Source organism: Cottoperca gobio, chromosome 3 (assembly GCF_900634415.1).
Source record: "Cottoperca gobio chromosome 3, fCotGob3.1, whole genome shotgun sequence".
In the NCBI taxonomy this organism is placed as follows: Eukaryota; Metazoa; Chordata; class Actinopteri; order Perciformes; family Bovichtidae; genus Cottoperca; species Cottoperca gobio.
In genome coordinates, this window is record NC_041357.1 from 4,369,461 (window position 1) to 4,396,681 (window position 27,221).

At 42.1% G+C, this 27,221-nt stretch overlaps 1 protein-coding gene across 2 annotated transcripts in view; it reads right to left on the reverse strand.

Moving 5' to 3' along the window:
- The window catches only part of znf536 (zinc finger protein 536), a 226,943-nt gene that overhangs the window by 147,681 nt on the left and 52,041 nt on the right, over positions 1-27,221 (reverse strand). For both annotated transcript variants that reach the window (XM_029460697.1, XM_029460688.1), the window contains exon 4: positions 722-821. The gene's annotated coding sequence lies outside the window, so the exon portion shown is untranslated. The remainder of the gene's footprint in view (positions 1-721; positions 822-27,221) is intronic.

Sequence of the window (27,221 nt, forward strand, 5' to 3'; positions counted from 1 at the left end):
AAAGAGATGGGAGACATTGTTCGGAAGACAAGGGAAAGGGGAGGGACAGATCCGTGTTTTCATGGATCCCTACCTTGTATTTATATCACCAACCACCTCGCAACTTTCTTACTTTGATATACGAGTGGAATTCAATTACACTAATGCCAAACATAAATTGTTCAAGATTCCTTCCTTTTCCCCCCTTCGCTTGTGTGTTATATCGTAAGCCTCCTCATACATAAAAGAGAAATAAGGAGCAGAGTGGTGACATTGACGCTGGAGGTAGTGACATTGGGGAGAGCGGCAGAGGGAGGCGAGATGCACTGAAGCAATGTGCCAGTGTGGGTGTTGAATGCCACCCATGTGCGTTTTTAGGTGGCATGTGGTGGATGATTATCATAGATTATCACAATCCAGATTGTTACAAGTTCTGTCTGCGCACATAGCAGCAGTGTACTGTAGCTGTGTGACTGTCTGTGTGTGTGTGTGTGTGTATGTGTGTGTGTGTGTGTTTGGTTTAAGACAGAGTGCCTTTGGGGATAAGACTAAATGGTGAGCGAATGACGAACAGTTGGAGTGTGTGAGCGTATGTGTGCATTTATTCGTGTGTATGTGTCTTGTTCTTTTATCGCTACAGTGCGAGAAGCAAATATCATACAGGGTTTAGAAAAATGTGAAAAATGTTTGAGTCGAGGGCATTTTCTCTACAGGCCCAGGAAGGAATTGTGTGTGAGCTTACCTTAACACACCAACTGCATACTGGAGTGCAACCTGTCTGTTCGGATCAAGTGGCCTCTCACTGTCACTCCTGACTGACTACTGCTTACTGGAATGGCCACCTAGAGGGAGAAACAGAGGAGCGGAAAGATTAGAAGAGGAGGTGATAATGAAATATAGACGTGAGGAGGCGAGGAGGAAGATGGACAGGGAATGCACGCTGAAGAGGAAGACAGTGATGGGTGTCGAGGAAGAAGAAGAGTAGGTGGGGGAGAGGTCCATGTCAGGATGAAATTCTAACAAATTCAGCGAGCGACGCTGCAGAGGTCAAGGAAACGCAGCCGAAAAAGGTTAAAGATGAAATCAAAGCCAGAGCGCTGCGGTGCCCGGAGGCACAGCTGAAAATCTATCCCTCCAAGGCAAGGCCACCGCTGACACGAGGCAGACAAGAAGCTAAATACTGCACGCCACTCGGGGATCTTTCATTTTCAACCGATCAATAAGGGCTTATATTTATCAGGGCCTCCGAGCAGCTGCCACGTCTGACAACCTCCACTTCATTTTTGCACTCCTCCTCCTCTCTTCTCTTCTCTTCTCTTCTCTTCCTCCTCCCCCTTGCACGCTAAATTGAGACCCATCGACCATGAAAAGGGGCAGAGACCCTGGATTGCCATTAACCCCCCTCGTGTCACTAGACTGTCTAACACACTCGCACACACACACACACACACACACACACACACACACACACACACACACACACACACACACACACACACACACACATTAATGCCTCGAGTATACAATTCTGCTAAAGGTCTGCACCCCCCTTCTTTAAAGAAACATGCCTTATCATTATGGCCTTGGCACAGACACCAGCACCTCCTCATGTCTTTTGTTCCTCAAGCTGCCCATGCCACCCAACACACACACACACACACACACACACATACACACACACACACAGACAAACAAGTAGACACACACTGCCCTGCGACAACCTGATTTCACTTTTAATTTCTGCCATTTTGAACATGTCTTTCCTTCCAAATTTATATCAAATAACAAAAATATCAAATCACAAATTAGCATTATAAATCTGAGGAGCATCACGAGAAGCGCAAGATTGGGTTTAGGGGTCTCAGTTAAAATAACTGGCAGTCTAATCATCTGCACAACAATATTTGCTGTGAGGCATTCTAAATAGATTATCGCTAGTCCATCTGTGTCATCATTGATTTATAAGGCATTAAGCTGCTTGGGGAAGAGAGAGGGCCTTGCCTTCTCTGCTGTTAAAGGGGCTTCTTGTTCAAATCAGGGGCACGGCAATGGAACAACTGTGGCACTCGTCTAACCTCCCCTTTAAACGTCAGGCGAGAGGAAGTGAAAATAGGACGGGAGTATCTTTTTTTTTTCCGAAAAGGGAAGTATGAATCCAAATTTTCTGCATCTCTTTTTGTTTGGCGATACAAAGAGACTGGGAGGAGGGGAGGAAGTACAGGAAAAAAAATACACACAGAGAGAAACAAACACACATGCACATACACACATGCAGTAAAAAAAACAAGGGACATCATTAACATATGAATGCTATATGCAAATGGTAGGGAGAGAGCAGATGTTGTTGCATTTAATTGACCTATATGTGAATTGCATCCAAACCTTTCAGTGTGTGTTCTGGGCCCACTGAGTACAGTTCTGACTTGCTTTCTGGTAACACTCAACTTATGAGCAGGGAGAAGAGCGATTTTAACTGTGTTTAAACATAAAGAGGGAGATGACTAAAAATAGAATAGAATAGCATTCTAGGGAAGTGTGTTTGCAGAACAATCGTGAAAACACATTGTTTGTCCTTGGTTCTTTCCTCACCGATGACATCTCTGCCAAAACTGATTGTACTTTGTTTACTAACAGGTGGTGAGGGAAAGTACATTTACTTAATGTTGAGGTACATTTACTTAATGTTGAGTATTGTACTAAAATGTATAGGGCACTATTGTACTTTTAATCAAATAGCTCACAAATCGTAGGTGTTACAGACTAAACTATCCAACGTATTGTTGTATCAAAACGCAACACAAAATGAAACACTGTCTTTTAAAAATATTTGCATGGAAACTATTAATACAAAATCAATACAATCAATACAATATCACAAAACATAATATCACGATACTCAAGTGTATCAATATTTTTCTCACATCCCTACCCAACAGTATATAGAATTGCAAAGATAATAAAAATGTGCACCACCCCAACTGGCGACAGTAAGCAGTGTGTTTTATTACTAATCCCAGCAACCCTATCTCTAGTTTTAAAAACAGTTTGAAGGAAACAGCTGCATGGGGATTTGTTCACTGGCAACATCTTTCCCACTCCACAAAGTGTTGCATTCTAATACCAGACAGGACTTATGGTTAGGTCCAGGCTTAAAAAACACCGGTTAAGATTAGGCAAAGACCTTTGTTTGGTCAAACATCGAAAGCCTAAACACATCCTGTCTTGTGTAAATGTTGAATTTTGAACAATTAAACCAAAACCACAATCTTTTTCTAACCATAACTAAGTGTTTGACCTAAATATATCAGTCAAACCTGGTGATTATTTACCTGGGTGTGAGCTACAGCACTGATGGTTTCTGCTTACTCACTAGCAACGTTGTTGTCTAGCTTGGTCCACGTAGCTTTGACTCCAGCTACAGAGGACTGTTACATTTACTCAACAATGGAATCAGCAAAGCAAACACTCTCCATACAACAGCTCTCTTTTCTCAGCAAGCAGAAGGAAACAAAACAAATCTTCATCTAAAAACTGTTCATGTAAAGTTAAAAATGTTCATTCACTTGGAGCACAAAGTACCAGTGTGTCCCCCTTGTATTGATAACGCAAATATTACATCTAATGTGTAATACTTTGTTTCTTAAAAGAGTTGAATAGAGTGACTAAGTCTGTTTCCCTACAATTATTGAAAGTGCAATAAATACAAACAGGACAGCCTACTTGTGAGGTCCTTAGTGATTGCTCATGAATCCCATTGTTTTATTGGTTGGTTGGTTATTGGTGCTGTCATATGCGCCCTATTTACACCCCTTCACTTATTATGTGGGATGTGGGATCGGGAAGAAAGAGAATCTTCTACTGTATATCTCAATTTGAAGTAATATTATAATGTTTCAAAAGCAAAAAATATTTCAGTTGTTCCTTTAAAATATGTATTAAGCTTGCTTGTATAGAAAATACTTTGAATGGCTTTTGCTGAAAAAATACTGATTATGAATAACATGTGGTTTGATATCATGAAAATGTCAAGCGGTCCTCTCTGACCTCTACAATGGAGTGGTAGTAGTAGTATAATAGAGTATTTTTTTACTTTGCGGTAATACTATTTATATATAAGTTTGGAAAAGTGTAACACCTTGAGGAGCCTGCCAGCCCCCCCTTTCTAAACTACATTGTATTGTGCAGGTAGAGACAGAAACAGAGACTTAGGAACACAGAGAGGAGGTGCAGGGAAAGTCACGCAGTTTACACTGCAATGTTTGCATGGGCGAGCCATGAACAACACAGATGCTATTTTCATCTGGGCCTCTGCCTTTCTTTTTTATTCTTCTCTTCCCCCCTTCCCTCCCTTCCTCTCTCTTTTTTTCTTTTACTCTATCCCTTACTTTCTAACCCCCCTCCCTCATTCTTGGGAATGTCATTAAATTGTATTAAATAGCCTTTTGTCCAGGGGGCAAGGACCACCCGATATATGATAATACATTAAGGCCCCAGTGTAGCAGCCACTGAGCCGAGACCATCTTAAGAACAAGCGCGGTGTGTGCCATTGTGTGTGTGCTAAAAAAGTGCATGGCAATGCAGGGAGGAGGATGAGGCGAGTTGGAGGGATAGAAAGAGTGAGATATAGAGAATAAGAGGGGAAGGGAGGGAGAGAACGAGGTGGGGTGGCTGCCTGCCTGCGCATGTGGCTCCCTAACAACTGTGACACATACTAATAGAAACATACCTAATAAATTACAAGCTTTCAGGGTCTGGCAAGCTGACATTTTCTCTGTGCGCGGGACAATTTCATATCTGCGGTGCAAAGTCGAGAGGCTGCTGGACCAAATTGCATCACACAGAGATGCCAGAGGATTAGCATAAAAATTAACACTTATATTTCAGCTTATTGTCAACCCCACTCCTGCACCGGCTGCCTCACAACAATCAATTCCTCTTAGAAATCTGATTAGATTTCATGACGCTTATTATCCCAGTCATGTCTGCCTGCCCCCTTCACCACCACCACCACCCCACACACACACACACACACACACACACACACACACACACACATACACACACGCACACACACACACACACACACACACACACACACACACATACACATAAACCATTGGCATAGTCAGAACACTGGCTGCCATGACCAGCCCAGACCATTTGTTTAAATAGGATCACGGAGAAAATAAATCTATAGGTGTGGCACTCCTTTTGACAGACGATGCCTCGTTCTCTATCTGAGTGTTTATCCTGTGATATTGTGTCTTTGACCTGCGTAGAAATCCACCCAGACATGTTGATATTGTATTGCTTGCAAGTCAAGTTCATTTAAAGTCTCTTCAATGGTTTGTTCCGGCGATGGCTGGTGGTCAACCACAAAATATGAGTGCTTATTATTCACCATTTTCATTTTTTTCTCAGTACGAATGAGCATTAAATTTAGATTATGATCTCACTGATTTTCCTCAGTCTTATTCATAACCAAATGCCACCAGGGTTTAATGTCTCTCTTTATTTCCACCTTCCCCCCTTCAAAATGAACTTCCCCGCATCTCATCCATCCTCAAGTACACAGCCGTCACAAATGCTTTATGTTTACAGCAGAAAGCTGGAATGATGCAAAAAAAAAGAAAGTCCCGTTTTGAGATCCCATGAGGCTGTCGCAATGAAATATTTGTCAATAACGCTTTCTGTTGAAGCACATTGCACAAGTATGTACTAAAAGCACAGCGCAAGTTGGGTGGCTTTGGTAAGACTCTTGATTGTTTAGACAAATGGCATTTCATCGCATCCAGATGTCTTTAAGCTGTGCTCAACTACCATCGCTGCTTTCCAAGGCGCAGGCTGAATGTATACAAACATCTCCTCATAACTGCATTCCTCATCTGGGCCTGAAAGCGTCACAGCGCTCGTCATTGAGCTTGGATGACAGCCCGCGGTACGGAGAGTTAACATTTCATATTTAGATTTTTGAGGTAGGGGCAGAATCTTTCAATAGAATGGATGCTTGATTAGTTTACCACAATTGGAGGTAATACATATTACCGTGCCAAATCAAAAAATACAATAAAATCTGACTTAAGTTGAAATCCGATATGGAGCTTTTGCGGTGCAACACCAGATATCATTTTAAAAGCATTTTTTAACTCTGAAATTTAAAAAACACAGGACAGGAAAAGCAAACAAGTGGCAGAGAATGAGGAGCACCCTGGCCGGGACAGGAGTTATAACATAACACTGGTACAAAGGGTCCCGAATAAAGACGCCCACAGGGTTGAGAGAGGGAGAGAAGAGAGAGGGAGAAGGAACACATCGTCTGATGTTCTAAGTGGATAACAACAGCTCCTGCTATGCAGCAGTGGAGGAGCAGAATAATTTAAACCAGCTACCCAGCTACCCCACCCCTCCTTCCACCTCCCTCACCCCCTGGCCACCCCTCTATTCTTATGTTAACACGGCTAAAGAGGAGTGGGCCACCCAGCAGCAGAGAGCAGAAACTTAAGTCCACGCTTCAGGAAAAATAATCCATCTCTCTGCCTCTCTCTTTGCGATGTAACTTTACTCACTTACACACACACATACCGCCTGGTAAGGGAAACAGATACAGAGCGGAGAGCACCAGTACATCTACTGTGCCTTTAAAGCATATTACTTTTCAGACAAGAGTTTGAAGAATAATAAACCGGGTGCTTAACTGGGCTATTTTCCCTTTCAGTTAATGCCATGCAACGGCAAGGCGGGGGCGAGAAGAATTCATAAGTCTTTAAATGCAGAGTAAACACTGCTTTCTTTGTTGATTGTAGAGCTCTGTTGTGTTTTTTTGTGGATCTTTCCCCCCCCTTCCTCTCTTTCTCTTCCTTTGTCTATCTCTCTTTTCCAATCTCCAACCAGAAGGGCTGCTGTTGTGTTTGGTCTCCAAACAGCACATCTGAGGTACACACCTCGCTGACATTTTATAGGTTCAAATCTCCGAGAATGGGAGAGGGAGGGAGTCATATTTTATACCGCCGGTTTATTTTAACGGGCGCTTGTAATTAACGCAGCATGTCCTCTATCTCCCAGCCATCTATGCCAAGGCCTTTATTTAAACAACTTTATTGTGAAATGTTTGCGTTCTCAGCGTTCGGCCAGGGCCCACACACAGAATATTATTTCATACTTCAAGGCGAGGATGGGGGAGTGCGGAGGGGGGGCTTTGGAAGAGTTTATGCTTTGAGCGGTTATTGTTTTTGATTACAGCAAGGCTCTTTTTAAAATGGATCAAGCCCGGTAACCTTGCGCACACACATTTACACACGCACAAACGCAGAGTCTCACACATCTACCGACTCGTACTGAAGTTGTGAGAGGCTGAAGGAGAACCTGTTTACAGAAGGGGTGTGCGAACCTGAAGCCTTTGCCCGGGCCAAATGCACAATCTCAGCGTGATTTATGAGTAAGATCACACTATTTATGTCCAAATGAGAGCACTTGTTTAATGCTGCTGCTTAGGGGCTTCTTTTTTGGAGTGTGTGTTTGTGTTCTTACAGGGTTTAATGGAATTTGATGGAGAGATTGAGTGTTTACACTTGTCAAAATGACCCAGAGTTAACACGGCGCTCAACATACACAGCCGTTTCTCGCACTCCATCGATGCAATTTACAAGATCAGACTGTGCGATACTGTATGAGCGCCTGATCAAAACCCACATGTGTTGAACATGCTGTTGCATTTTGTGATTGTCTGTGGTGAACATATGATCATGGTCTATTAGTGGTTTCACAATATTCAACATTTCCATATAAAGAAATGGATTTGATAACTTGGTAGACAGGAAGTCACGCACGGTGTGAGCTGTCAGCACATTAGCAGCTACATTTCCACACATTCCTGCACTTCTGATTCGCTTTGGTTGTTCTTTGTATGTGATTGCAACTGCAGAGTTGGGACACTGAATGGAAGGCAAATGTATATTGAAACCAGACAATAAAGCACGTGTTTATCTTATCTTCACTGTGTGGTCTTATGCACATTTTAGTAAGTGTCGCTCATGAACACAAACCATAAATGCATATATTAAACCTCATTCAGGCTACATTATGGGTTCCAAAATGAGAATGCAACCCATGTGATTATATAATAAAATGCAAAACAGTCTAGGTCAGCGTTGAAATATTTCTGATTCAATTCTTTGACCTTCATAAAACACAGCACATCAGATATTCTATTCTTATCATCTAATAATAGAGCATCCATGCTTATAATATAATATCTTACAGTGCCAGTGCATTACCATGCCTGCTGTCCAGCAGATCAGATGGATCACAGATTGCCTTGGGGAAGCTAAGTTTAGTATAGTGTGCTTTTAGTACACAGAGGAGATTGACAGGACAAACCTGTGAGAAAGAGGCAGAGAATGACTCATGACAAAGATTGTAAGTATAGCTGCTCTGCTGCAGCCTGCTTAGCCACTAAAATGCACGTCAACAAATGGATTTCAATAAAGGGTTAGTAAGTGATGCCGTGGGCAATGCTGTGTACAAAGACTGGAGGACCGAGAATCAATGGTTACACTGGAAGGGTTGGTCACACTTCACCAGTGCTGCAAACATTGCTGACACCAGAAAAAAAAGCTACACTGAATTAAAAGCTTGGTGATATCATCATGATGAGAAACACACATGCAGACACATTCTCATTTTCCCCTGTGGAATCAAGTGAGAAAAGAGGAATCTGCAAAACCATTTTATTCTGAAAGGGAGTCACCAGCATGACCCATGCTGGCCCTCACACTGTACGCTCACTGTAGCTTTATGATGTCTGTGCTGCTTGCAACAGGCTATGTCTGTTCGCTGTGATGTCTAAATGCAGCACTACACTTTACTTAAACACAGTCTCTTACCAGAGAGACCAGTATGTGAGCAGGTGGGAAATGTGTGTTTTAGCTAAACAAGTGTTTCTCATAAGCAGACCTGCTAGGGATGCAGAAGGCGGTCGGCACGCTCCCAGATTGGAGAAGCAGACAGGAGTTACCGCACCTAAGCTAAGCAATGTACTGCTGTGGAAAGCAAAACATATTTTAGCAAGGCCCACCTAAAAGTAGAATATTTGAACCGCTCCACCTTGCCGTGAGACAGCTGTACAGTTTTTATTTCCGACAGGGAACTGAAGCGTCTCATCAAAGTCAGCTGACTCCATTGAAATAAAACAATAAGTTTACCTCGCTCTACCGGGCTTTGGCGAGATCATAGATGAATATAACGGCTTCAGTTCCCCGTTTGAAAGGGCCGTCTGACGGCAAGGTAAAGTAAAGTCTTCTAAATATAGCGTACACTTAAACTGATATTGATTTTGTTTTTGGTGAGCCTTTCTTCTGGGTGGCCTAAATAAGTTTTGCTGCTGCCCCCGTACTCAGCAGTGCATTGCTTAACTTCAATGTGGGTGCCAACCGCCATCTACTGAAGGTAATACACTGACGATACCTCATAAATCCCCACTTAAGAACATCCAAACTATTATTTTAACAGCAGATACCAAGCTAAATCTTACACCAGAATAAAGACGGAGGATATAAAGCATATAATCTGTAAATAACAAAGCTAGTTAGCCTGCCAAATTTAAGTCATAATTATTTATATTCATAAATCATTAAAGTTAGCATGTTAGCTAATCTGCACAATGAAAAGGCTTTCACTAACTGTGTGCATTAGTCTGTCTCTTCCTGGTTCTCTCCCACCATCCCTGTTCCTTCTTCTTCTTCTTTCCTTCTTGCTGTCATTTTCCTCTCCTTGCCTTCTCTCCCTCTCTATCCTTCTCCATTCAACCTTCCCTCAGCCTCCTCCGCCTCCCCTCCCCTGTATGTTGTGGTGTGAGAGGCTATAAGAGGATAAAGTGAGGTGTAGACACTTCTTTAACCCGGCGGAGGCCAAACAGATCGAAGACAGAGAGCACCTGGCTGCTGGGTGAGCTGCGCTCTAAGAACTCTTATTCTCTCCCGCCTTTCTCATCACCTGTCCTTTTCTTATATACTGTGCTTCCAATCTCTTCTTTTGATCTTTCTCATGTACTTCTTTTCCCAATGAGTCGGATGTGTTGGGATGGTATTGTCTTTACTGTTAGAGAACAGGCAGATACATGCTTACACAAATCCAGACGTTTTCTAACAATGTGGCAAGTCTGGTCTAAAGCAAACTCAAAGTAAAAGTGCAGTGCTGCCAGGAAAATACAGTCTTTTTTTGTAAGTGTAATAGCTTTACAGACTATTTAAAGGCATAACATACAGGACACTTTCTCTCTCTGCCTCACACAAACACATTCCCAAGTGCTCTCCAGCCCAACAAGTAGGGGTAGTAGCCGTTCACCAGAGCTCTATCGATCGTACCTGGCTCCGCCAAACTCTCTACTGTGTCATTCAAACCTTTTCAATTTTTAATCACCAGCTTCAACATCAGAACAAGTCCCTGTACAGTCAAACACACACACACACACACACACACACACACACACAAACACACATTCACACACGCAAACACACGTTCTGTACACACACAGGAAAGAATGCAAAAGCCATAAAAACACACACAGCTACAAATGCACACAACAACTTAAAAACAGCTCTCTACTGTTATTACCCACAGCACCCTTATGCCTCCATCACCACACACACACACACACACACTCACACACACACACACACACACACACACACACACACGTACCTTAGGGTTAGGGTTGCACACATGCTTCTGCAGACAACAATTCAAAACGCTTTATTGTTCTCTTAATACCTGCAGGCAAATAACATTTAGATCTACATGCACACAAAGACTGTGCGCGTCTGTGATTGTGTGTGTGAGAGAGAGAGGGATTTAAAACTGTGTTATCACCTGGCCCTGTCTTGTGCCCAGCCCCAGACTGTAGCCAGCTCTGACCTTGGGCTCCGCCATATTCATTACATCATTAAGTTACCTCTTCATTAACTTTTCATTGTTTATGGAGGAGGCATCAGGAAGGAGAAGAGATGGGGGTGAGGTGGTGATGGTGGGGGCTCTTTATAAAAAAAAAACCTTATCCATGGATGGGCATATGGGTCCTGTTCTGACTGCCCTCGAGTCCCTCCCCTGCAGTTTGAGGGGAGGGGGGGGGGTTTGTGGAAGGTTTGATTCTCCAGACTGAAAGACGGGCACAAATAAGTACTCTCCCTTGACAAATACTGCCCTAGTGCCTTTGTACATGGTACTCAACCATCCATTTCAAATGTTATCAGCGTAATAATTAGGCAATATCTGTGGTTATTGCTAATATTCTAATACGTCGTATAGACCAAACTGCATCTACTACGTTGCAAAAGTGAAACTTGAAAACAACACGTTGTAACTTTTTGAACATAAAACAACTTCAGGTTTAGGCAACTAAAGTATTTGGTTAGGTTTAGGAAGAGATTGTGGTTTCGGACAACAACATGTTGTTGGCTTAGTGTTAGAGTTAGCGAACACGGGAACACCGGTCTCATTGGTCAAAGTCCTATCATAATTACTACGGTCACTAGAGGTTGGTGTTGTCAACATTTATTTCATCTCAGGAATCAACCGTGTGAATAGAAGATACAACATAAGAGTTGGAGCAGCAGCCCCCTTCTCACCCAAATCTATAAGGCTGATAACCACTGATAACGGCCATTTAATCAGTTGATTACATTTAAACCGGTGCCTCAACTCTCAACTAGAGGACCACTTCGTTTTTCCAAGACCCAACATACTATGCAAGTCAGGCAGGGTCCAAATTATATTCTAAACAGGTAGGGTCCCATTCCAATTATTCCACGCCTTGGATCTGCATGTCAATATGTCTAATATCTAAATGGATACAAGCAGACTAATTATCAGCTCTGATCATGTGGTGAATTGTCATCATTGCATGGGAAATGTACTTCATCTAAGGTGGGAGTTCACACTGTTATATTTATTTGTAGGACATGTGTTGCTGAGAATGTCCTCCCACGAAACACAACACAGTATCAGATGTTTGTCCAAAAAAGATATATGTTCCAGCAACAAAGCACTCCAGCTGCAAACATAGGAGTTATGATCCTTTCTGTCAGGAGAAGAAGAGGAAATAGTGTAATGAGAGTCACAAAGTGCGCAGGTCGAGTGGACAGAGGGACAAAACGTGGGACTAGAGGGCCGCTGTTTGTCAATGTTGGTTTCATTTGACAATGGTCACAATTGTTCCCTAAACTTAACAACTTAACACTAGTTGTGGTTAAATTACTTAGGACGTTTGTATTATTAGGCTCACATGTCTTCTTTGGCTGGCTGTGTATTTGCTCATGTGCATGTGTAACAGCATTGGGGTCAGCTTTTTTAAGCCTAACCTTGTTTACTTACTTGATTACAAAATTATTAATACAATCCTAAAAGTGACTAAATATAATAAAGTTTAATTTGGAGGACTTGTTGGTGTTGCTACTCCTCTCGACCACAGCCGCTCGTTAAATGGTGGCGTATCATTGGTTTGTTGGGGCCCACCACATTTTAAAAAGCAAATGGGTGTAATTATCCTCTGGTCTATTTCGGACTGGGTCTGAGTGTCCTCGGGTCCTTTTTGGATAAGATCTTTATTTTCACAAATGTTTTTCTGCACATCGGGACTTTCACCCCCAACTGCTTGGGAGTTTTTAATGGGCAGCTACCAGTGAGACTGTGTGTAACTGCGTGGAGTATGAGCTGAGTGTTACTGGTAAAGAGCAAGCAGCTCAGTGGAATATCGGTGGTTAAATAAAGGTTTTAAATGTTGCATTTGGCAATGTATTCAATGCCCTTAATGTGAAATGTGACTTTTTCCCACAATGTTTCGCTTATAAAGATAAGCATTTGAAATAGAAAGTACCCACAATTGTATGATATGTTACAATGAAACATCATCTATCTGAAATCTGATAGAACATATTTGCGAGTGCTGGCCTTGTAGCCACCAGGCGCTGTTGTGCTTCCACACTACTCTGGCTTTCTGTCATTAGCGATGCATCGCCCCGACCGCAGGCACAGATTGTGTTTAAAAAAAAAAAACTGTCCTTGCCAGCCACCATCTACCATTGCAGGCCAATTATAAATGGCAAATCACTATACAGCTTTGCTTACTCACTCTCCCCCTCTCACTCACTCTTTTTTAACGGCAGTGCCTGGCCAGACTCCACTGCTTCTCTTGAATAACATGTGTAGACGGCCCTTTGTGTTACAAGCTGCTGGACGCTTGTTAGTTCACACTTTTTCACCGACAGAGCTTAGAGGGGGGGAAAGAATGATAGAAATTCATACATCACCTTGAGCTTTTTTCACACTTACAAAGTGTGATTCTAATTGTGCAACATTTTTAAGTGATATCAGCTGAGGAGAAATTGTGGTTTTATACAAGTCTTGAGGTAATATTAAAATGTCAAATTACTTTTCAAATACTCTACAAGGAAGATCACTTACCAATTACTGAACCCTAATCCAGAAAGTAGAATAAATCCTAAAGAGAGAGGAGGAACATTTATCACCACTATTCCTTAAAAGCTGTACATACGAATGTGTACTTAAGCAAATCAGCATAGATAACAAATACAATTTAGAAAAATCTGAGATTTATTTTGCTGTGATGAGCATCATCATCAGGAAGAACAACATTAATTGTTATTTTGATATGGAATACTCAGATTTATTCCTCATCTGATGTGTCATCTATTAGTTAAAGCTTTAAGCCCTAGTCTACTCTACACAGTGTGTATTGAACCTTAAATGCCATTATGAGGCCAGCTCTTTATTTAGCTACATTAGATTTACTCACAACCTCAGAAAGAACTTCCTTAGGTTGCGCAACTTTAGACTTCCTCATCCATATTAGTTTGCTAAATTTTAAATAATTTCACTCTATTACCTCTCTGGAAGAGCTCAGAGACAAACAGCAAAGTACAAATACACAAAGACGTTTGTTAAATGCAAGACGTGGTCTCAAGAATCCACAGACTGCAAAACTTGAACTTGAAATTAAATAAATAGCTGAGAGAGCGTGAAACTCCCTCTAAATCCAGTGATCAAGATAAACACAAGGACACAAAGAAGTACACAGGAGATAATGAGGGGAGAAGCAATACAGATATCAGACTTTGTGCTCAACACCGAGTTTCTTGTCTGAAATAACATATACTATGTTTTAGGCATCGAAACCGCTTGAATGAGAAAATGGATGATTGCAATGCCTGCATGCATATACAGTCAGACAGTTGATGCTATCTTGCAGGTCTTGTTTTCCAGCAAGTTGCACCATTGAAAAAATGTGTGCAAAAAAACCAGGTCACTTGTTTTTTAGTCTGGTTTATTGTGGCAGCAAATGAGATGTGGAATAATTGGAAGATGTAAGTGAAAGTGAAAGTTCCTTTCTCCAATCTTTCTACTACCCCCCTCCTCTTTCAAAGGCATTTCCATATTCTGTACTGCTAAGACTTCATTTACTACAAGGGAAGTGATTTAGAAAAAAAAGTTATTACCGTTAGTGGCTGCTTTGAAATCGACAACAAAAATCTAATTCATGTAAGCTGGCCAAATGGTAATGGAAATGCCAAATCTTTTGACCAAATGTGGCAGAATTAAGAAGAAGGAAAAAAAAGGAAAATTAGGCCAAACTTCTCTTAGCAAACTTAGGTGCTCATGAAATTTAACCACCCAAAGCTTCTGAAGGCATGGTACTTATACAAGCGATCGACACCAAACTTTAGAGCCATTTTACTGATATTGTATTGTGCTGAATTAAGAATTATTAGTTATTGTACTTGAAAATGTATTATGACTATTGCAAAGTGATTGTTTTTATAATTATTGAAATATAAAGCAAGCATTAAATATGTTCTCGTGTTTTAGTTTGCCTTAAAAGTACGGTCTTGACGCTGCCTGCAAGCACTTTTGGTCCTTGGAGCCGAGTCGGTAGACTCCCTGCAATGAGTCGGAGATGGACGATAATGTTGTCCGAGTTAAGAAATGCAATGTCCAGAAGGTTGTTGGCTGTATGATATGTATGCAAGACTATTATGAGTGAACACAATTGAAACATAGAGGCAGATAACTGCTAATTTGAAGAATCTGAAGAGATGCTGAGCCTGGCATTGTGCACGCACCACCATTGTGGACTTTTAATGTTACACGTGGAATTGAACTAATTGACTGAAACAGCAGCGAGTGAGCACCCGGTCCCTAGAAATCTGACTTTACTGAGATGTGACACTTTCTCAACACAGTTGTATCCTTTGGTATTCCTGCTTGGCACATGTGTGTACTGTACAGTATCAGATTACAGGTTCTGAAGTAGTTCTCAGATAATTACCTCTCTGTCTGCAGCTGCCATTCCAGCCACCAAGGTGTGAAGTTGCTGTATGCACCTGTAAGGTGTCAAGGACTCTATTTATTGTAACCACACATTCCTCTATCCTTGCCTGATAAAGTACATACAATGTGCTTAACTCTCCCAACAGCACAACAGAGGGAGGAAGTGAGACAGAGCATCAGAGAGCATGTACGTGAGATGAGATGGATTTTTGTTTATCTGACAGGTAACATCCCACCTTTTTTCTTTTCTGTCTCACAGACAGTTGTGTCTGCCTCACAGCATTACTGTCAAGCTGATCTATGGTGGAACCACTCTAACTTCCCTCTTTCATGTTAGCCTGATGGCTGTATTCACAGATAGCTTGTCGGAGCAGGCCCATTTTAAATCGGTTTGAGTTTTAACAAGTATGGAAGAGTATTAAAGCCAGGTCAGTATGTTGAAAAAAGTTACAAGATTATATTAAATCATTTGCGAATAATGACAAAGTGTTGAGAATAAAGTTGAACTTTTGAGAACAAATCAAACCAGCGTTAACGCATCATACTGAAAGTTCGACTTTATTCTCGAAAAGCAACATTTATGCAAATTGAATCATCCTCCTCCCAATTCCCCGTAATGCCTGGCTCTAATACTCTTACTGAGACAAGTGTTGCAGAGTAGTTTAGGCTGTTAAGGCTATATGTTAAAAATGAGAAAATCAAGTATATTTTTCACTGGTTCTCAGTTTAAAAGGGAGCAGGTTGAGATTTGAGAGAAGGTCAGCATGTGGTTAGCATGTGCAGAAAGATGGAAACTCTTTTACGCTCTAACATCATCAGGATCTGTGGAAATGACCATGAGCGACTGATTTCTGAACTCCAAACCAAGAATACGAGTCTGGTTACACTTTTCAGAGATGCTGTTTTTAATTTTCCTTATCGCACCTTCTGTGTATTCTGCTGTGGTTTTGTAGTTCAGTGTGACGCACAGCATAACACTGACCGACTCCAAATGATTCAGCTCAACTTTACAAGTGTAAGCAGCATTCAAAACATTTCAAAACAAGCGTAGGTGGTTGATACAACTGGCAATATGAGTTGTTGCAGAAAATGCAGAGGTGACTGGGATCAATAGCGTTAGCGCTGAGCGTACAGCGTGTCGTCATCAGACCACACACAGACCTCACGCGTACCCGCAGCAATCCGAGTGCTGCCTTCTCTGTATGACGGGGAGCACCACAAGGGAAATGAGGTACTGTGTGTATGAGTGTGTGTTGTGCACATGTGTGTGAAGGAGAGAGAGAGAGAGAGAGAGAGAGAGAGAGAGAGACCTCAGAGCCCAGGGGACAGAGTGTCACATAAGCTCCATCACAAGGCCGCTTTATTGGGCCTGGCATGGGTCAGACCCCTACTGTCATCTTCAAATATGCCTGCCACCTGCTCTCACACACACATACATGCTCAGACATCCATATGTGTGAACACGCTTACCACACACACACACACACACACACACACACACACACACTCATGCATACACAGACCAGCACACATGGCTTGCAAAGAATTCATCTGGTGTTTTCTGGTAATTGCAACAAAAACACCAAATCTGGACATGTCACATTCATTTCCCAGGACCCCAGAGTGGAGGGCTAATTTCAAACAGCCTCCCCCTCTCACACGCAGACCTCTGTCTTTTTTTCCTCCACCCACCCTTCTTCTTGCTTTTTTTTTCTTCTTCACCCTCTCATCTCAGTGGAGGAAAAAAGGACCTCTTTTATACACCGGCCAGTTTTGCAGACGGTTATTTGCTTAAGAGAGGCAAAACTGACTGATATTCTTTATTCGTCTACCCGGAAAGCGCTCATGCCACTCTGCCTTCAGATTCCACATGTCTAAGATATACGCCCAGGCCTCCGTGCCAGGGACTTGGCCGCCAATAATTTAAATTAGCAATGCAATAAGATTTGCAACGCCACCACAATCAGTCCTGAATGCATAAGCAAATCAGCTGCCCCTCTTTTGCTAATACAATGTAGATTTAGTACATCTGATAAAACAGGCATGCTTACTGTGTATTCTGCCATTTTTGTCTTACTTACTTACTTCGTGGTCCCTTTTTATAGAAATGCGAATGTATCTGCTACCCACATACAACTGGCACACTGAACTCTTCATTATCACAACATTAGCTCATGTGTGTAAGAGTGAGTGTGTATGTGAGCGTCTGCAGCATGTGTGCGCTTTTTTCCCTCACGAGCACAAGTATGGTTGTGTGTATGACCGTGTGAATCAGTGTGTGCGCACATGTCTGTTCTGTGTGATAGTGTGTGTGTGTGTGTGTGTGTGTGTGTGTGTGTGTGTGTGTGTGTGTGTGTGTGTGTGTGTGTGTGTGCGTTCCCTGATGGAGATAAGTCTGAGTGGTTAGGAGGGAACAGATGTCAGCTGGTGTCGGCTGCCAGGAAGACTGAACAAAGCCAATCACGTTACCTTCCTGTCCAAAACGCATGGCAGAGGGAGACCTGCATCTAACAACAATTTGCGGTATTAACTCTGAGCATGCCACCCTGCCTGCACCCCCCACCTCAAACACACACACATACACACACACCATCATCCTGTTAGGAATAAATCTAGTAAACGACTGGTGGAGATATGAAAGATTGCAGGGGAAACTAACAAAATGGCGTCCGTAATTTGATCTGCCCTTGTTGCTACAGTAGCTTAATCATTCATAAGCCTGTACAATGGAATGACTGGCAGGCATTACTAGTCTCTACCAGGGTCCTTTGTTCTTTTTCAAAAAATTATTCTTTACTGTTTTTCCTTTGCAACCTATCATTCATTAAATCAGACGTCTGAACTCTGGGAATTGTGTGTTTTTACACAGCAGTGTAAACGCGTCAAAAAACAGCATTTCAATGTTAACCGACTCACTGCTTCAAATAACAAAATGTTCCTTCTCTTTCCTCTCCTTCTGTCTTCTCTTTCAATCCCTCTCTCTCATTCTTTCTCCGTCAAACACAATCATATTAGCAGTAAGTTCCTTCATGCTCTAGGATAAAAGTGCAAAAGCTAATTTGGGAGAGAAACACACAGATCTTGATTCTTCTGGAAGAGGAGAGTGAGTCATGCAGAAAAGCATATTCACCAGAAACAATAGGGACTAACACACCCACGCATGCATAGATACAGTAACACAAATATCTGAATTGCATTGTAAATAAGGACATGTGTCAGAAATGTCCAATACTATAACCATTTTATTATACAAATGCAAAATGTAATTATACGGCCAAACAAAAGCCTATCGCATATGTTGATTCAAAAGTTCTCTTAACACTGATGAGACCGGTTTTTAAGAGGCCTGCAAACCACAAATTCCTCTTTCCCTCAAGCCAGAGTTTAATCTCAATCACAGCAAGAGCTTCTGTTTTGAGGAGGAGTACAGTTGTCCCAGTAGGATCGGCAGACAGACACACATGTCCCTGTTGGGCAGCAAACTAAAGGACCGAACTGTCACAGCCGGCCATGTTGGGCAGAGGGCTAAAATGGCGAGCTCTGGGACTGAGACATCCCATTTCAGTCCTGTGGGTTGTATCAGATCCAGTCAAGCATGTTTGACCTAGACTGAGTCAAAAAATCTCCCATCTACACAGAGACAGTTGAAGCTAGAAGAACAGTTTGAGATGACAGAGTAGGGGTGGGGGAAACAATCGATTCATGTAAGACTCGAGATTCTGATCTTCTAAGATTCTGAATGGATCAAACTTCCAAAAAAATCTTTTTTTAAATTAAATTATGTTGGTCAGTAATCCTACACACCAAGTCAAAGTTGTGTCAAGCATGATTGTGTGATTTGTTGAAAAACCACGCAGAATACCATGTTTTACATGTTTTTTTTGTGCACAATTTATGATTGAAATTGGCAAGTTTCTGAGAAATAAAAAGGAAGTTAGCCTAAATTTACCAATTGTATTTATGTAAGCATTTGTATTTTTTGTTACTAAACTATTGAGTACATTTGTTTTAACTTTTGTCCTCGGTATGCCTTTGTATGTTTACATTATTGCAATCAGTTGATATACATTGTTTCAAATATAAAAACTCCATAATCTTAAACACACTCAACTCTACTCTACTTATTAACGCACAGCAGACTGGAGAAGATCATGCAGTTAGTCCCCCATGTACTAAATACAGAATCCATTTTAAATCGGGAATTGTTGTTGAAACAAGTATCGATTTTTGAATAGAATCGTGACCAAAGAGTTGAAGCTGAATCGTGAGATACCAAAATCATCCAAATAGATATGTGTTTGTGTGTGTGTGTGTGTGTGTGTGTGTGTGGGAAGAGCAGTCGCCTTGGCATCTTAGCCTTGACTGACAGATCCTTCGAGATTGTTACAAATCTGTTGACCTTTGACTTCCCCACTGAGTTGTTAAAACCACACTCCATTTCCCTTAAGACTTTAACAGCCTGCACAAGGGGTGTATGTGCGTATGTGTGCATGTGCGTTTGCCTCTGTCTACGCGTGTGCGTGCGCGGTGTAACCCTGAGGTTAAAGAGCAATCTGTAGCCAATTAAGCGCTTCACTAGGAGGGCCCTGCTTCCATGAATGAGAGGAATGCTCCACGAGCTTGAGAGAGGGACTTGACTCAGTGCGTTGGAAGGAGTATATGTGTGTGTGTGTGTGTGTGTGTGTGTGTGTGTGTGTGTGTGTGTGTGTGTGTGTGTGTGTGTGTGTGTGTGTGTGTGTGTGTGTGTGTGTGTGTGTGTGTGGTAGGCAGCTGTGTGTCATGGTTGAGACGTTTACAGTGCAGGTTTGTGTGCTGGTAACAATTAAGTGTCAGGGAGCTAATGTAAGGGTTTAAAAGTTCAGCACATACAGAAGACTGGTGTTGTAGAGAGCTTGAAAGCAGCAGGCCTGACCTAAAATTCACCACCTACTGAGCCAATCACAGACTCCCAAACCTCTAAAGAACAACAGGTGAGGAGGGTAAAAGTCTACTATAATGTTGATATGCATCCATGTGTTTCTTTCCCCTCAATTATATTTAGAAACAAAAATAAGTTCTGCATTCCAATGATGAAAAGAAAAGTCTGTACTTCAGTACTTCAAAATGTTTTTTTTATTGGATCTTATGGTCTTAAAGAATGTCGATTACTATGTGTGGTGTTACTTTCTTCTTTTTGGTGGTCTGGAATTACATTGTACACACTGAAGGAGTTTGTAATGACTTCAATTTGCGATGCCTTTTGTTCTTTGGAAAAAACTGAGAAATGAGAATTGAAGATTCTATAGCAAATAGAATAAGGCAAACTGTAATATTGTGCCTTGGAACACATTTGATTAATTACTTTACAAGTAATGGGCCGAAAAATCTGCTGATGTGCTTCAGCGTCAAGCCTTCATCAGAGTCAAGTCAAGGTAATTGTTATCTAAATGGCCGACAATCACGAATGTGCCTCACAGTACACGGGAAAGATCTGTCCATAGTGGGGTTGGGCGAGTGGACGAATGTATCAGCGATAGGCTTTGGGCATCGGTGGTTGTTTGTTTTGGCCGATTTTCTGTCATTTTATTTTGCTAACATAATAATCTGCCCCCGAAGAGCGAGTGACAGGCGCTGCTCAGCGAGCAGAAGAGAGACAGCGGGGACAAACAGCACTGAGACACGGCACATTTTCACTTCTAACTCAGTGAATTACAGACACCGATATATCAGTAAACACTGGTTGTAAGGCTGACGGTGGCCGGTTGTACATTTTTTTATACATCCAATCATAGTCGATAGGCACAAAAAGAAAATTGAAGAAACCTCAGGATCGGCTTCAGAGGATCAAAGAGAAAATATGTCATTAATACGTTCTCTGCAATAAGAAGGAACACACCTGAGTGTCACAAGACCAAACTGTCTTACACTGCAGAAGCTGAGAATGCACTTGTTCTGTTCCTACTCTGACCTGTCATGATGTCATGAGCCTGTTGAATAGCATAGCATTCAAACCAAATACTGGCAGAATTTTATTTGACAGTTGTCTTTTTGGTTGTGAGTGTCAGTTAGATAAAGACACAAATCTCTTTGAGGAAAATTACATTCAAAGCAAGAAAAAAGTATGTGAAGCAAAGTGAGGAGAGGAAATATAAAAGCAAGAGGGCAAGGAGGGAGGGAGGAAGGAAGGAGGGTGAGGTCGATGTCCATGACGCTCTCCTTCTCCCGCCCCCCACCTGCACCTCCTCCCAGCAGCCCCTGCCATCCATCAGTGGGTGAGCAGAGAGGATCGGGGCCCAGAGTAATGAGCCGTAAGCCCCCTTACACGTGTTGACGCGCCGCTAAATAAGATCCATTTACCTAGGCTACCGCCGCCGCGCCCCGCCGACGACTGGAGGAGAATGCGCCGCCCTCCCCCCCCACCCCTCTCCGACGTGCCTCAAACACACCTCTTGTCATGCACAGTGCATTCTGGCTGAATCTGTGTGTGAGTTTACTTCCGTTCCTCTCTGGCTGTTGGTGTCTATCTGTAAATCTGTCTGTGTGTGTCTCAGTGAAACAATATCTTTGTGTTTGTGCCATTCGTGTGTATGAATGAATGTGTATCGTTCGTGTCTGTGTGTGTGTGCCTGTGGGCAGGGAGGACGGCATGGTGATCCAGTTACTCAAGACAGACAGAAGCAATCGTTCTCCAGTTACAGAGTTTTCTCCTAGACTTGAGGGCATCACTGTCAAGTGTCGAGGCCATCAGGGAAGTCTCGCTTTAGACGATTACACTCAATCTGGTTTGTGTGTGTGTGTGTGTGTGTGTGTGTGTGTGTGTGTGAGTGTGAGTGTGTCTGTGTTATGGGAGGAGGAACATGATGTGACCTCCACTGCTCTAGATGCGCTACACTGAGGGTTAGTTATTTCCTATATGAATGTTTTTGTAGTTCTTGTGTTTTTTTTCAAAATTATCGAAAAAGTTGCTCTTCAGTTTCATGTAGGGTTACAGCGAACAGAAACAGAAACTTCACAATATGCAATTGGTTACATTGGTAAGAAGTGCGTGTCATTCTCAGCCCCCAAGTGAAAACCAGCCACTGTATGGGAGCAAACGCTGCTCATACAAAGCATCCTCACATAACAAAGGAGGAGAAAGGCGAGAGACACAGAAACAGAAAAAAGGACGGAATCTTTTTTTTGTGCAAAATAATGGGAAGAAAAAGGTAGAAAAAAAAGGAAAAGTGAGCCGAGGAGAAAGAGCCACGGGTAAAAAAGAAAACAGGCAGAAAAAGGGACAGATGAGTGAGCAAGGCTTTAGTAGCGCTGTTGGGGTGAAAGAGAATGCCACTAATAATGAGATGTCTATTTTACCCACCAGCTCTCTGTCTCTCTCGCTGCTACGCCTGTTTTCCTCTGGCCCCCATTATCAGTGCTCTTGAACCCGGGGATAACAATGAGTTCACAGAGATTGAGAAGTGCCTAGGCCTTAATTGTATGTATTTAGTCACGCAAACAGAGGCAATGGCCTGAGAACGCCTAGTTAGCCAATGACATCATTTAGCCACACAGCCACTTTAACTCAATGGGGCTGCTGTTGCGTACAGCTCTCTGTCACTTTACCCTATCCCTGACTAACATCGCTCTGTGTCTCCGTCTGTCTGTCTGTTAACATCGAAAGATTCTCTCAAATGATACTTCAATCACTATCTTATTTTTTTTTCCACTCAAACTCTGTATGACCTTTATTCACGCCTTGTATTTATTTGTAGAAAGTGAACTCTATTTGCCTTTGCACATTCGATCTATAATAAAATGTAATCCATTTCTAAATACCCAACATCAAAAAGCATCTCTGCCCATCACAGTTGTCCTGAGCCCAGGGTGAAACTTTCAAATAGCTGGTTCTGTCCAGCCAACAGTATTTCATTTACAATTATATAAAACAGAGAAAAACAGCAAATTCTCACATTTCAGAATCTGGAATGAGAAGATTTTTTTTTTTTCCCTATCAAAAGAAATGATGTTGATCTGCTAAACTTTTTATCTTTATGATTTGTAATATTTTATTTAGTTTTATTTGCTCTGTGTTTGTATGTGCGTGTGTGACAATCCATGCATCTGAGTGTGTGTGTGTGTGTGTGTGTGGGTGTGTGTGTCTGTTTGTTTGCATGCATACTTTTGTCGATCAATGGTGGTTGCTGGCAGTCACAAAGATGATGATGGCACAGAGATGTTAGTGTGCCTCACTTGCTCGGCACAAAGAAGGGTATGTGTGTGTGTATTTGTGCGTGTGTGTGTGTGTGAGCTTGCGGTGTGTGTGTGTCTGTGTGAGTGTGTATGTGCGTGCGTGCGTGCGTGTGTGTGTGCGTGTGTGTGTCAAAAGGAGGGGTGATTCTCAAGCAGGGGTGTCAGCACTTGAAAAATCAATCACCATCTGGGCTCATTTCATACAAAGGACGGAGGGAGGGGAGGATGACTCACAAACACACACACGCACACACACACACACACACACACACACTTCTTGCATCTTTCATTTCATGCAAAGACAACAGAGGGCAAAACTGTACAGCGGCTAGGTGCCCCTCTTGTCTCCTGCCTCTCTGTTTTAAGTGAACACACACTCCTCGTCTGGATCCTGCTGGTATAAAAGCAGGTGCAATTTCCTCCTCTGCCCTGCACCTCCGCTTGGCCCTTTTCAAATCGGAGGTTGTAGCGAACGGCGAGTGTACAATTGAGGAGGGAAGGGTCGAATATGGCGGGGTGTTTTCGGTGGGAAGTACCGTCCACGCTGGGGCCTATCTAAGCCATTAGCCCAGTGCTATGTGAACACACGGCATCAGGGCTGGTGAGCAAGGTCACCCAAAGCAAACAGGGATAAGAGGAAAGAAAAGCAAAGATTCATCTGCTTGAGCTAGCACCTCATGTCAATGGGTTTACCTCCTATTCACCATGGCACTGTCCTCGTTTAGACGCTGCTTTAACTCGCTTTTAGAATCTGTTTTCAACTTCGCATAAGGCACTTTTATGTGAGAAAAGTGAATGTTTTATGCAAACAACATTTTTTTTTAAGTACACACAAAAAGCGTCAGAGGTTGAAAGTGTGTGTGTGCGTGTGTGTGTGTGACATGATTTTTGCTGCGGCGCTGCCTCCTTTCAGTTGCACAGTTGTGTGAGAAATACCAGTGGCAGAGGCTGCTGAGGCAGCAAAAGCATTTAATACTCAACAAACAGTTATCTAAGCCCATATCCAATAGCTAGACACAACTGTAATGTGACCTACATACTAAGTGAATAGGAATTTTTTTTGTATGTAGTTTGGGGTGCGGTGGGGGTACAGGGCACATTTTTGTGGGGTTTAGGGGGGGGACATGAACAGAACTCATTCATGTCAGTAATAAAAATATTCCTTTTTGCTCCCCTTCCCTTCCACTCTTTTTTTCCTTCCTGAGCACGAAGAGAAAGTACAGTATAATGTGACAGAACATATTGTGCCCTCCTAGGCTTGGAACTCTCCCTCCTTTGTCAATTCTGACCCTCTGCAAAGATGACTTATTTTTGAGAAATTAATGAAATGGCAAGTGGAGGGAGGCGTCATGTGATTTTGTTTGGAGGTTGAAGCATCTGTTTCAGGGATGTAGCGGAGGGTGAAGACCCATTATTTTGTCTTCTTACTGTTCCATATAAATCTCTTTTCTATTCTCATTTTAAATAGATTTAAGGTGGTATAAATTAATGCTATATGATATTGTTCCCATGGGTCCTTGTAATCCTTGAAAGTTTGTGAATTTAAAGGGGGGAAAATCAAGGCCTTGAAAGTGTTTGATAACTAGACAAAAAATAGACAAGCGTTATTTCTTTTGATATTCTATCAAGTAAATAGGCTGCATTCAGCTGTCTGCAGGTGTGTCTCCTGTCATTGTTTCACGCACCACCTGCCTCGAGAAAGTGCGACGGTAATTTACCATCATCTGTGTCTCTATGCCGCGTTGGATCCTTGAATTTAGTCAATTGGGCCTGGAAAGTCCTTGATACATTTCTTGAATTTGATGTTTAAGAAGGTGTGGGAACACTAAGATATTTTATCGAAAAATAATAAATGTAATTTGTGTTTTGCTCATGATTATCTTCCCCACCATTGCTTTATAAACCACTTTATGCCGGCATGGTTTGGGTTTCTTGTTATTTTTGGCGCTAAACCTTGAGAAGGGCACTGTTACAGCTTGTTGCAGGGCACAGAATTAAAAGCCCATTATGCATAAATTGAGGCAGAAATGGACAGATTCATTTCGGAACAATTTTGATGGGTTTGGTCCCAGTCTCAGCCTAAAAGTTGATGAATTAATAAATGCCCGCATGCACACACACAGTCAATCTGCCTGGCCACATCAACAGAGCAGGTGTCCTTAGTAATGCACCATTGCACACTTGGATCCCTGCATCTCCGAACAGAGGGAAAGAGGGAGGAGGGAAAAGCAGAGAAGAAATAAAGGACAGTTAGAGGAAAAAGAGGGAACAAGTGTCAGTGGAGGTATGTGTATGTTTGCTAGCTGCTGGAATTTGGAAGCATTGTGAGGATCCATCGCCAAGTTAAAGGTAACCCAAACTATGTGCAATATGTCTGCCTCCGACATGATGTGCCACTTTTATTTGCTCGAGAATGACAGACTCTTACTCTCATTATTTTGGGAAAGATCAGAAACATGGAGATGATGTTTTTCGGTATCCATATGAGAATATTTATCAGGAAGACAGGCCGCAAGCCCGACTGAGGAGAAACTAAGCAGAGAGACGTACTTAGTAAAGACCATGCCTTTGCCCCCTGCTGAGTCTCAGCTACATGCTACATAAATAACCATTATGAATCATGCTGTTTGGTTTCACCCTGCCATTTCTCAAAAAAATATCCAGTTTCCATTTAGCCACAATGGTTATGAGCAAGCCTTTGCGATGGTGCAACATTTTGACAAAAGGGACAAAATAAAACATTTTATGTGTTTATCTAGTGCTTTAATTTGTAAAAATGTACACAAATCTAGTAACTTTATCCAGTTTAGTGTCGCCATTTCAGCTGCTCCGTGTTTACACTTGGACTCGCCTGCCTAATAGGCTCGTATCCAGTCTAAACCTACACGAGGCCAGAGGGTGAACCGACAACAAAACAGCCACGCAGCTCAGATGAAAAGACAAACTGCTGCTCAAACAAGACCATTAGTTTGCACAAAAGAAGAAGTCTGAGAGGTTGCCCATCTATTATCATAAAGAATAAGACTCTGACATGACATGACTTCCATTGGGAAAGTTTGCCTCAGTCAAATGTGATAAAATGGGGTTGGAACAATCCAATATGCCAATTAAGAATGCTCAATCATACCATTAGCAGTGTCATAGATGCATGTCTGTGTAGACGCTTGTTGCCTTTCCTTTTTGGCATCAGTTCAGAAACAAGGTCTTGGGTGGTTCACTCACATCAGCTTCTGTGGCCTAAGAGATTACCAAACAGAAACTTTATCCCGTGGCAAATCTATCTTTAGAGCACGCATTTTTAAACCTTGTAGCAGAAATCAAGCCTCCATTCAGGGAATCTCCTTTGTAGAACTTAAATACATCCCAATGTGTCCATCAACAAAGGCCTCTACCCTTCCTCCTCGCTCTCTGTGACACATTAAGTTTAGGATTGTTCAACGGGCCTGTGGGTGGGTTTTTCATTCTTTCCCATTCTTCCTTTATTTTGCTCCTTCTTTAGAGCATTAGGGCGAGCGGCCATTGAACTACAACCGCTACTATAAAAATTAATCAGGATTAAAATGACCTCACACACAAAATTAAAGTTCCCCAATGTACACAATAAGGGCCTGTATCCTTTTTAAGACATTCTCAGCTTCCTTGGGAACAGAATTGTTTCTTGACAAAGTGGTCTCTACTCAACAATGAGCACCTTT